This window comes from Phyllobates terribilis, unplaced genomic scaffold, assembly GCF_046119375.1.
Source record: "Phyllobates terribilis strain yellow unplaced genomic scaffold, ASM4611937v1 Scaffold_11__3_contigs__length_659146591, whole genome shotgun sequence".
In the NCBI taxonomy this organism is placed as follows: domain Eukaryota; kingdom Metazoa; phylum Chordata; class Amphibia; order Anura; family Dendrobatidae; genus Phyllobates; species Phyllobates terribilis.
This window is the reverse complement of record NW_027362771.1, coordinates 527,596,538-527,608,903: the sequence shown is the minus strand read 5'-3', so window position 1 is coordinate 527,608,903 and position 12,366 is coordinate 527,596,538.

Genomic DNA, 12,366 nt, shown 5'->3' with positions numbered 1-12,366 from the left:
TCAACCCCATTGAGAACCTCTGGAGCATCATCAAAAGGAGTGCCTATGATGGCAGGAGGCAGTTCAAATCTAAGCAACAGCTCTGGGAGGGTATTCTGTCCTCATGCAAAACAATTACAGCAGAAACCATCCAAAACCTGACAAATTCAATGGATGAGAGAGTTCAGAAGCTCCTTTCGAACAAGGGGTCCTATGTCCAAATGTAACATCAACTAGAATAAAGTTTTGAGTTGAAAACTGTTTGATTTCAGATTGTAATAACCTGCTAATGCTTATAATTTCAAAAATGACCATTTTTTTGTTCTTTATTAAAATGAAAAGGTTGAAAACTCTGCTGTGCATAATAATTTGGAACATGTATTTTGAGTGCAGTTTGAGTTTTTTATTTTTTTTTAAATATACTGTTATCATAGGCAGTTTGTACAAAAACCTTTCAATTGTACTCTAATAGTAATTTGACTGGAAAATTACAATGACTGCAATTCATATAGGTAAATTGGGAAAATCTGAGAAAATATTATTTGCATAATAATTTGGAACACAGTGTATTATCTTTGTTTACTGTTTAGTCCCGGAGTACTAAATTCTACTAGGGGGGAATGTGTCACCCTGGCCTGGATGCCACAAATATAATAAAGCTGTGTCTGAGAGCAAGGGGGAGGTTCTGTGGTCAGGGGAACATTAGCATGCAATACCTCCTGTCTCAGGCCAGTAGGGGGAGCAGGCTGCCCCTATAAAAGCTGGAACTGGAGGCAGGGTTAGGGAGAACTGGACGACCTGTCTCTGGATTGAGAGGTGTCCCAGAGCAGTGAGGGACAGTTGTATTGCACCCTAAGAGGACGTGTGGCAGTAGGAGAGCCACAAGCCAGGGACAAGAGGTGAAGTGCGCCTGTCCTGGCAGACAAAGAACCAAATTTACCAGACTTTGGTGTCTGAGGCTGTGAGGATTCCACATCCTACAGCAGATAACCAGTCCACAGGGGACTGTATGTTCCTTGGCCTAAGAAGCCCGGAGGTTCCGCCACACCAGAAGGGACCAGCAAAGCCGTACCAGGCCGGGAATAGAAAGGGACCCAAGTTGCAGGCCATACGGGCAAGAAGACACGGTGAGCTCGGGAACGTGGGCTGTTACCCTATAAGGAGGAAATAGCCAGAAGGAACACAGAGAGCACGGTAGGCCTACACCCTCACCCTGACCAGGGCCAATTTCCCAAAGGCTCTCAGACATCCAGGTCCCCTCCTAGCCGGGACTGTTTGTGGGTCAGTTCACCTGTTCTAGTAAAGACCCTGGATTGCAACCTGTTATCTGTGTGCTCCTTGCTCCTCCAGCACTAACGGTACTGGGACGCCCTACACCATCACCCCCATCTTCCATTATACTGCCCTGGGGCCGCACTCTTCCCGTGGGGAGTCACACTATCCCAGCTGCATACATCATCAGCCCCAGCAGTCTACCTGGCAGCGGCGGTCCGCACTGTCCGCAATCCACGGGTGGCGTAGTCGGACACACCAACAGCGCGTCGCAGACTACCACTGGTCTGACCACCCTGAGCCACGGAGCCGGGTAGCCACTACTACCCCCATCGTTCCCCTATTGCCCGGATCCGAGTGCCCCACGGCCCAGGGGGCGAGTCACATATACATCACAGGAGACACTGGGGCTAGTGTATATACATCACAGGAGATGCTGGAGCTGGTGCATAGACATAACAGGAAACACTGGGGCTGATGTATATACATCACATGAGACACTGGGGCTGGTGTATATACATCACAGGAGATGCTGGGGCTGGTGTATATACATCACATAGAAGACACTGGGGTTGCAGCATCACACAAGAGAAGCTGGGGCTGCAGCATACACATCACATAGGAGTCTATGTAGCTGGAACATATACATCACATAGAAGACACTGGAGCAGGAGCATATACATCACAGGAGACTCTGTGGCTGGTGCATTTACAATACTGGTGATGCTGGGACTGGTGCATATACATCACAGGAGATGCTGGGGCTGGTGTATATACATCATGGAAGATGCTGGGGCTAGTGCACATACATCACATAGGATATGCTGGGGCAGAGGCGTGTGCATCATACAGGAAAAGCTGGGTCTGCGGCATATACATCACAAAGGAGACACTGGGGCTGGAGCATATACATGACATAGAAGACACTTGGGCAGGAGCATCTACATCACAGGGGACTCGGGCTGGTGCATTTACATTATAGGAGTTGCTGGGGTTGGTGCATATGCATCACAGGAGACACTGAGGCTGGTGTATATACATCACAGGAGATGCTGGGGCTGGAGCATATACATCACATAGGAAACGCTGGGCCTGGAGCATATACATGACATAAAAGATGCTGGGGCAGGAGCATATACATAATAGGAGATGCTGGGGCTGGAGCATATATAACACATAGGAGATGCTGTTGCTGGTGCATATACATCACAGGAGATGCTGGGGCTGGAGCATATACTTCATAGGAAATGCTGGGGCTGCTGTCTTCATCGGTAGGGCTGGAGTGCAAAGCACGCTGACTCTGCTCACAAAATAACCCTTTTTTACTTGCCAGCGCCGCTAAGATCTGCCCGCTCACACAACTATGGAGGTTGGCTCACACAACTATGTGCTGTATAACACGACTTAGGATGCACCCTGTTATCACAGACGCTGGAGCATTTGCCATTGTAAGTCAGGGTCTCTACAATAATTCAGCCGCACATACAGGTTTGCATTTTCAAAAGACATGGGCGATATAGCAGATATTTCCTGCTGATCTGAAGCCACTGATGGCGGCTCGCGCTGAAACGTGCATGGGGGCTGGTGCCATTCGAGCAGGAGGAGGCAATACTGGGTAAACAATGAAAATTCCCATTGCCCGTTTATATTTTCTATGACTCTTGACTGTATATGACTCGCCCAGGGGAATGGGGATGACTCGGTACCCAGGCCTTTAGCCTGGCCTTTTAGGGATGTCGCGGTGGTTGGCTCCCGGGCCCGTACCCTGGGGGTTGCTCCTTAAAAGCGTTTATGATTTGTTAAGTTAATAAAAGAGTTCGTGATGCCACCTGTGGCTTCTGGTGAAAATCACCAGCGCTGCGCAGTCCACTGAGGCCGGTGATAAGGCAGCTTGATGGTATAGCTCCCCACAGGTGGAGCTAGGCCTCAGGGCAGTGTAGGGAAAGGGAATGCAGGACAGGCGAGACCGAGCCGGGTCAGAGAAAGAACAGGGACAGACACGATAGTCACTTCAGTACCTTTTACTGATGGAAATTCAGGCACGTCCCGGAGCACTGTAGGGTGAAAGGTGCATGTCAGGATCCTCCCCAATGAGCGGATTTTGGGCCTCCTGTTCCTTGCCTCTGCGTAGTAAGTTTCTGACCTGCCTGGAGCTAGGCCTAACTTTGTCTCTGTCCTGCGCTGGCTGACCTTGTGGTAGGGCCTTTTCTTGGAGTGCACGCTCCCGACTTACGGGGCCTATGTGTCTCCTGGCTCTGTTACGTATCAGCACTTTAGCGATCCTGGGACTTGTAGTTCTCCAGGGATTCCGGTTTATCTTACTGGGTCGTGGAGATCCCGGTAAGCTTCGGACCTGGTGTCCGGTAACTGCTTCGGGGTGAGCCAATTAAGCTCCTCTGCCCCCTATGTACTAACTCTCCTCTTGCCTTCGGCCTACTCAGGCCCTCACTAGGCTACTCACACTAACGGCAGCTTGCCGCGCTTCACCGATCTTATGGCGCCGGCACACCTAAAGCTCACCTCTCTGAGCTACAACTGAGTCTTGACCTGGATAAGCTCCACTGCAGGATAGCAATTGCAGGAGCTGGAACAGGCTTTTGTCCTCTGAGGTAACTCTTCTCAGACTGCACTGGACTCACTGCTAAACCAGAATAGACTAGACTCAATTGTTTCTGCGTCTCACTCTGCAGCAACTAACTGCTGCCTGGCTCCACCTTCCCTATTTATCTATCCCTAACGGGCTCCCTCTGGTGGTCTGAGGTGGAAGGTGGAGATGTGTGAATGGTTATGGGGGCCTCTTGTGGAGGAATCCATCAATACACCCTTCTAGGATCTGTGATACCAAGCACAGCTGGGCGTCACATATACATTCCTTATCTCATCATAAAATGTCTCTGACCTGCCACCAGAACGTTATAGAGCAGGAGGAGATGATCAGATTGATATACATTTTTCAGGGAAAAGTTTCAATAAAACTTATATTTTATTTATTGAAATCCCTGGTTTTTGTATGTAAAGGAGTCCAGTGGGCAGTCCTACTAATGAATGCAGTCTTCCCTGTATGACTGTGCATGCAGAGATAGCTGTCAATCACTAGTACGACCGCCCACTTCATTCATAGGGATACAAATGGCAAGGATTTCAATGAATAAAATACAAGTTATACAGAATCTTTTCCCACAAACCTGTATATCATTCAGCTTCTCCTCCTCTATTCTGTTCTGTCCATAGATCGGACTGCATGTACAACATGACAGGTTCCATTTAACTGCTGTAACTTGTGTATAGGTGCTATTTATATACAGTGGGTGGAATAAGTATTGAACACATCACCAATTTTCTAAGTAAATATATTTCTAAAGGTGCCATTGACATGAAATTCTCACCAGATGTCAAAAATAACCCATCCAATCCACACAGGCAAAGATATCAAACCATCGATGTCCAAGTTATGGGCAATAATGAGAAATAACACAGGAAAAAAGTATTGAACACATGACAAAAGAGAGGTGCAAGAAGCATTGGAAGGTCATGAGCTGAAATCTATCAGTAATTAGAAAGCAATCCTGTCACTTAGTGAAAAATAATATCAGCTGGCTCAATTGATGGCCTATAAAAAGGTATCTCATTACCAAGGTGCCACACAATAAATTCTCTCATCATCTCATGATGGGTAAAACCAGTGAGCTGTCTCAAGACCTTTGCAACCTTATTGTTGCAAAACATACTGATGGAATTGGCTACAGAAGAATTTCTAAACTACTGAAAGCTCCAGTGAGCTCTGTTGGGGCCATAATCCAGAAGTGGAAAAACATAAACCGGCCATGATCAGGTGCTCCCTGCAAGATTTCAGACAGAGAAGTGAAAAGCATTATCAGAAGAGCTGTCCAAGAGCTAAGAACCATCTGGAGAGCTACAGAAAGACCTGGAATCAGCAGGTATAATTGTTTCAAATAAAACTATAAGTAATGCACTCAACCTCCATGGTCTGTGTATAGCCTATCTACCTGGAGCACCTGCCAGTTACCTGCCGTGCCCTCCAGCCCTTCAACCCGGAGCACCTGCCAAGTAACCTGTCGTGCCTGCCTGCTTGCCTACCTGGAGCACCTGTCGGGCTATTAGCCGTACCTGCCTGCTTATCTACCTGGACCACCCGCCAGCCTGCCTGCCATGCTCATCCACTGTACCGGTCAGTTCCTGCCATCTGACCCATTGGAGTCACCTGCTCTCACACAAAGTCGGTCCCAGAGTGGCACCTGGTCCACCTGCCCGGTCCCTCCCTGGTTCATGGAGTCGACTAAGCCGCCGTGTGACCTTGGTCGGTCCGAGTAGGCACTTAGTCATGCCCCTCTGGTCCCTCCTTGCACCGAAGCACAGAGGTTCCACCACCCGGAGCCGTAACAGTCTGTATGCATGCTCACTACGCAAGACTCCATTGCTGAACAAAAAGCATGTTCAAGCGCGTTTAAAGTTTGTTCAACAACATTTGGACAAGCCTGTGAAATACTTGGAGAATACAGCCTGGTCAGATGAGACCAAAATTGAACTCTTTGGATGCCATAATACACACCATATTTGGAGGCCAAAAGGCATATCACCCACAAAAACACCATAGCAACGGTGAAGTTTGGAGGTGGGAACATCATGGCGTGGGGCTGTTTTTTAGCATACGGCACTGGCAAACTTCATATAACTGAAAGAAGGATGAATGGACAAATGTACCCAGACATTCTTGATAAAAATCTGCTGCCATCTACCAGGATCATGAGATGAAAAGAGGGTGGATATTTTAGCAAGACAATAATCCCAAACACACAGCCAAGGAAACTCTCAATTGGTTTCAGAGAAAGAAAATAAAGCTGCTAGAATAGCCCAGCCAATCACTGGACCTGAATCCAATACTTTTTCCCTTTGTCATTTCTGATTATTACACATAACTTAATTTATGGACATCTATGGTGTGATTTCTTTGCCTGTGTGGATTAGATAGGTTGTTACCTACATCTGGTGAGAATTTCATGTCAATAGCACCTTTAGAAATATATTTACTTAGCAAATTGGTGATGTGTTCAATACTTATTTCACCCACTGTAGACAAGCATAAGCCCTTCTAACTATTCTGTTTTACTATAAACTGCGCCAGGCGCATTGCTAGGGTCTTAAAAGATCAGGGGCTCAAACCCCAATGGACGTCTTCCCATACACACCCCGCAACTTAAACAAAATCTGTCATCTCCAAAAACGCTATTTACCTGCTGATATAGGGGCAATCTTCAGGTAAAAATAGCGATTAAATCACATCTGACTGGCTCACTGCAGCAGCGACTCCTGTGTACAAAAAATGTGGACGTCCGAATGAGGCCTGATGACATTTCAAGACACAAAATGTGTAAGATTTTTTTGGTTCCCACTCTATTCTTTTCCATCTGCTGATCCAGAATTATAGCTATGATTTCCTTCAACTGTGGCAAAAATTATGTTCAATGTCTTTCAAGACAAGGCATTCCCAGCACATGCCCTGGCATTCTTCCCAATGGCCATATTTCCCCTAAAGTGGCTTGCATTCATTTTCCCACATTGACCTTCCATTACTCACAGAAACGTATGCAAAGTAAAATAATGCAAAGTACAATGGGAGGAGATGAAGTTTATTGCTGTGGATTTAGTGCAGATTTTTGGATTTGCATCATAGTGTAGAATCGAGCAATATCCAACAATACCATCCTCAGTAAACTTGAGTCATCAAAGGATTAGCAAAAGGATTATTCCCAAAACAATAAGTTTTCCCCTAAAAAACAAAACAAAAACAATGAATAACATTCTGATTACTGGGGGTCCGACCAGTAGGTCACCCCTGAAATTTCGAGAGCAGAGCCTCGTCTTGAATGGAGTGGAAATGCACATGCTCAACCTCCGCTCTATTCATTGTGTATTGGACTGCCGAGAAGCCAAGGACAGTGTTCCACTATTTTTGGCAGTCCCATACACAATGAATGGAGTGGAGGTCAAGCATGGCCACCTTTGTCCCTCTCTGCAGATCCTGGAGCATTGTTGGGAGTCCCAGCGGTCAGATCCCCAATAATGAAAAAATTATCCCCTTTAAGAAATTATTTCGGACCCTAATGAAGCTGGGTACACCTCCCCTGGGGCTGTAACTGCAATAGTCGTCATCTCCAAGTTTTCCCAGAAATCTATATAATCAGGAAGCCGCTGAACATAGTTTTTAACAGCTTGACCGAAAAGGACAACTCAGTGAGTGGATGATGAGACGCAGATTTCAGGACTTTTTCTTAAAAATTTCATTGAAGAACATTACAGTCAGATCTCCCTTAGATTGAAATGGCTGATAACTGAGAACAATAGATCTTTCTCCACTACACGGGAAATGGAAGTAATATAGATTTAAGGTCCTGTGCGCCTGTAACCGATATCTGCACTTTGTTCTTGAATGTATAGTGGGTATTAGCCTAGAATCACCTTACCAGCATGAGCCTGATCTCCTAATACCGGAGCTGCTATTACCTCCGGCTCATTAGTACTGTACTGTTGCCTTGGATGAACCGCTCACAGTAGGTAAGGGGATACCCTATGGATTTGCTTTGACCTTCTTTTTTTTTAAATTTAATAGGCTGCATTGGAGCGGGGGGGGGGGGGGGGCTGCACAATTTATAGCATGCACCACCCATCCCCCTACTTGTACGCTGGCTATATATAGCTGGGCCTTCTGCAGCTGCATACATACAGCACTCGCTTTCCCAGCTGTCACCACTTCAGCATGCACATGGGGCCGGCACGTAGCACAGGGACAGGAGAGGCCTATTATATAGGCAACAATATCCAAGGCTCAGGAGAAAACAGAAGAGAGCAATCCGCATCTGTAGGGGAATAATATTGCTTCTAACGGGGTCTGGACTTCTCACACATTGTGACTGCTGTATTATAGGCCCATACGGTACTGCCGTACGCCTCCGAATTCATGTGAATGCATGGAGATTTTTCTATGGATTCATAAAATAACCTTTAGGAAAAAAAATATGACTTATTCAACCTCCAAAGTCTTGAGAATGCTGTGTGGTATGGAGGCAATAGTATAAACCTCCCAACTTTAATGGATAGGAAAAAAGGGACAAAATGTGGGATTTTTACTACTAAACCCTTGACTTTGCTCAGTCCTTTTTGTGCGCCCACATAGAAATAGTGCCCCTTAACGAAGCCCCTTGTTCGCAAAGTTTGATACCCCTTTTATGGCCACTTGCATAACTATAACTTCCCCACCATGCTCCTCCACACAGAATGATGACCCCACATACAATCAGTGCCCCATTACACACATAGAATGATGCTCCCAAACCCACAGTATGATGCCCCCTCAGTGCCCTTCCCATATAGTATGATGCCTCGCCAAACCTTCCAACTCAACCACTCCACTGTATCCCCCACACAATATGATGCTCCAACAATGGCCATCCCACATAGTACGATGTCCCACACACAGTGATACCCACACAGTATGATGTCCCACACACAGTATGATGCCCCCTCAGTGCCCTTCCCATATAGTATGATGCCTCACAAAGCCTTTCAACACAACCACTCCACTGTATCCCCCACACAATATGATGGTCCAACAATGCCCATCCCACACAGTATGATGTCCCACACACAGTGATGCCCACACACTATGGTGTCCCACACACAGTTTGATGCCCCCTCAGTGCCCTTCCCATATAGTATGATGCCTAACAAAGCTTTCCAACACAACCTTCACTGTATACCCCACGCAATATGATGCTTTAACAATGCCCGTCCCACACAGTATGATGTCCCACAAACAGTTTGATGCACCCAATGTCTGCCACACAGTGTAATGCCCCTGTGGCACCCCAGGTCTGGTCGCCACAGTGGCAGCAATGTCATGTCTGAGAGCAGGTGGGAGGTTCCCTGGTTGGGGACAATTAGCATGCAGCACCTCCTGCCTCAGTCCAGGGAGGGGAGAAACCTGCCCTTTATAAACTGGATCTGGGGCGGGGTTAGGGAGACCAGTTAGAGACAAGTTCCAGTGAAGTTACAAATAGGGACAGGTCATCAGCAGGCTGAGGAGTCCCTGTAGGCAGAGGGGGAACACGAGGCCAGGAGGGGAGCTAGCAGAGCTCATCCTGGCTAGAGACTTACAAAGCCGGACACTGGAGTCCGAGGCTGTGAGGGTTATAAGCCCAGCAGCAGAAAACCACCACGCAGGGGACTTCAAGTCCTCTGGCCCAAGGAAGCCCGGAGGCTCAGCCACACGAGAGGGACCACTACTGCCCCGGAGGGGTGAGAGGTATGGAAGGCCCGAGTCGCCAGTCATATGGGTGAGAACAACACGGTACACTCAGAGACGTGGGCTACCACTACACTACAGCGGGATAGCCAAGAAAGAGTGAAGCCAGCACGGGATTTCCCAGTTGCTCTCAGACTGACCAGGCCTCCATTGTTAACCTGTATTCCGGATGGGTCCCTTAATACCACCAACAGTAAAGACCCTGAATCGCATGACAGACTCCGTGTGGTTACTGCTGCTCCCGCGCACCATCACCACCAACTTCCCTATTTTCTGCCCTGGGGCTATACTCCTCCCTTGGGGAGTTATACTACCCTCAGCTGCACCGACAAGACCAGCCTCAGCGGTCTGCCCTGCAGCGGCGGTTCACTCTGACCGCAATCCACGGGTGGCGTAGTCGGACATTCAGCATATAGACTGCCATTTGGTTTGACCGCCCTGGGCACGGACCGGGACCGCGCCACGCAAAGACTACAACCCCCAGCATTCACAACGGGTCCGGTACCGGGTATCCCCACACACACACGGCTCAGGGGGTGCGTCAACTTTGGCGTAGTCGGCAGGATTTCGTGCCCGCCACCAACGGGTACTGCGTGCCTGAAGAAAGACTGTAATACTTACCTTGGTGGAGTTTCCCGCCATCCGCAGCCGTTTCCCGCCATCCGCAGCCATTTTCCCGCCATCGGGCGCCATCTTTGGGACGCCGCGCGGGAAGAAAAGGGGCGTGGACGACGAAAGCGCGCGAGAACTGGAGCCCCGCCTTACGCATGGACGCTGCGCAAGGTCCTGAAAGGAGCCGAGCGGACGCTGACGTCACCAGGACGCGACGCAAGGTCCTCAACCCCGATGGTCACCTGCGGGGCCGCGGCCTACAGAAGAAAAGCAACGGAAGGTAGGCCACGGTTGACTAGGGGGGAAGAAGATGTTGGAAGCGGAGGGAACTGCCACCGCCAGAGCAGTAATGCCGTTCACGATGCCTTACATCACCGGAGCGGCCTGGTTGCCTCAGTACTCAGGGGAGTCGCATACCCTGAGCGACTTTAAAGAGAGACTATATAGCCTATTTAAAGTATACCCCCTGACGGAGGAACAAAAAGTGAGCATACTGATAGGCCAGTTAACCGGCGCGGCCCAACGAGAAGTAAAGTCCTGGTCAGTCAGGGACAAGGGGACCGTAAAGGAGATTTTAGCCCGTCTAAAGGACACCTTTGATACCCACACCTCAGCAGAGATCAAAATGAGATTTTATGGGTGCAAGCAGCGGGTCCAAGACAGTATAAGAGACAATTCTTTGAATTTGCAAGAGGCCCTGAGAGCTATTAAGCAGGCAGACCCTGACAGTGTGCGGAATGCAGATAAACTGCTGACTGAACAATTCATTGAGGGTCTACTGTCCAGCGCCCACCGAACCCAGTTACGCCTAATAGCCCTGCAGAACCCTGAGCTAGACTTTGCGCAGTTTAAGGACAGAGCCATCCGGGTACTCCGAGAACCCGCACCCGGTGGCGTTGCGGCCTCCAGGCGCCCTGCTATCACTTATCACCAGGAGGCGGTGCCCCAGTCTACAGAACCTGCAGGAGCCAATGTACAGACTATGAATAGTACCCCGTCTACAGACCTGCACCATCAGGTCCAAGAACTGACCAAAAGCGTTGCCGCACTAACCAGGACTGTGGAGTCGTTACAGGTATCCTCTCCAGGAAAGATCCAGCTGGCTACCAGTCCGGAGGACGTCCCGTGGCGCCGACAGAAGAGGATCCCACCGTCCAGAGGGAAGCTAACGGACCGCTATGACCAGGATGGACAACCCCTCTGCCGCCGCTGCAGCCAGCCAGGACATATCGCGAGGTACTGTAATTTAATCGTAATTTAAACAAGCCCAACCTGGGGCAGAGGGCCAACCCCCATGCTTAAGATCATCAGGCCCGTCAAACTGGCGTGACAAGTATGTGGGGGGACGACCGGTCTTGCCTGTGGTGCTGGATGGCATTCCCATGAGTGCACTGTTGGACACCGGGTCACAGGTAACCACCATCCCCTATATACTTTTCAAGCGGTACTGGGATGACACGGATATTACCCGCTACCCAGATAACGACTTGAGCATCATCGCCAGCAATGGTCAGCCCGTGCCGCAGGTGGGGTTCAAAGAGGTGACCATCAAAATTGGTAAAGTTGAACTGCCGGCGCAAGGACTGATTATTGTGGACATTGACCGTCGTGAAAGTCACCCTAAAATAACCTTGGGTACTAACGTTATTGAAAATTGTCTTTCAGAGATAATTGGTATATTACAGCAGGTTTCAATGAATGCCAGCTCCAGCAGGCAGTGTGTCTTACAAAAAGAGATCAGAGCCCTGATGAAGCGGCAACAGGTAGAACTGTCTGGTTGTGAGATTGGTAGCGTTAGGATGAGTGACCCGTTCCCTATCGCCATGCCCCCATAAAGTGAAATGATGATCTGGTGCCAGACTGCAATCGAGTTAAGAGGTAGAGACTACCAAGCTATGGTAGAACCCGTTTACTCAGACAGTAGGCCCACCATTTTGACATCACGGGGGGTGGTTGATGTCCACCATGGGAGGGTACCAGTCCGCATCCTAAATATTGGGAAAGAGAAGTACACTTGCCCCGGTATGCCACTCTAGCCAAATTGTTCACCATTAACCAAAACTCTGTAAAAGCTGTGGAACCCTTGCCTCCATCTTCACCAGAGGAGGGTAATGGCTCCAAGAAACAAATGGAGGACTGGTGTCAGAAACTGCATGTGGGCACCGACTCCACTTCCTCACACC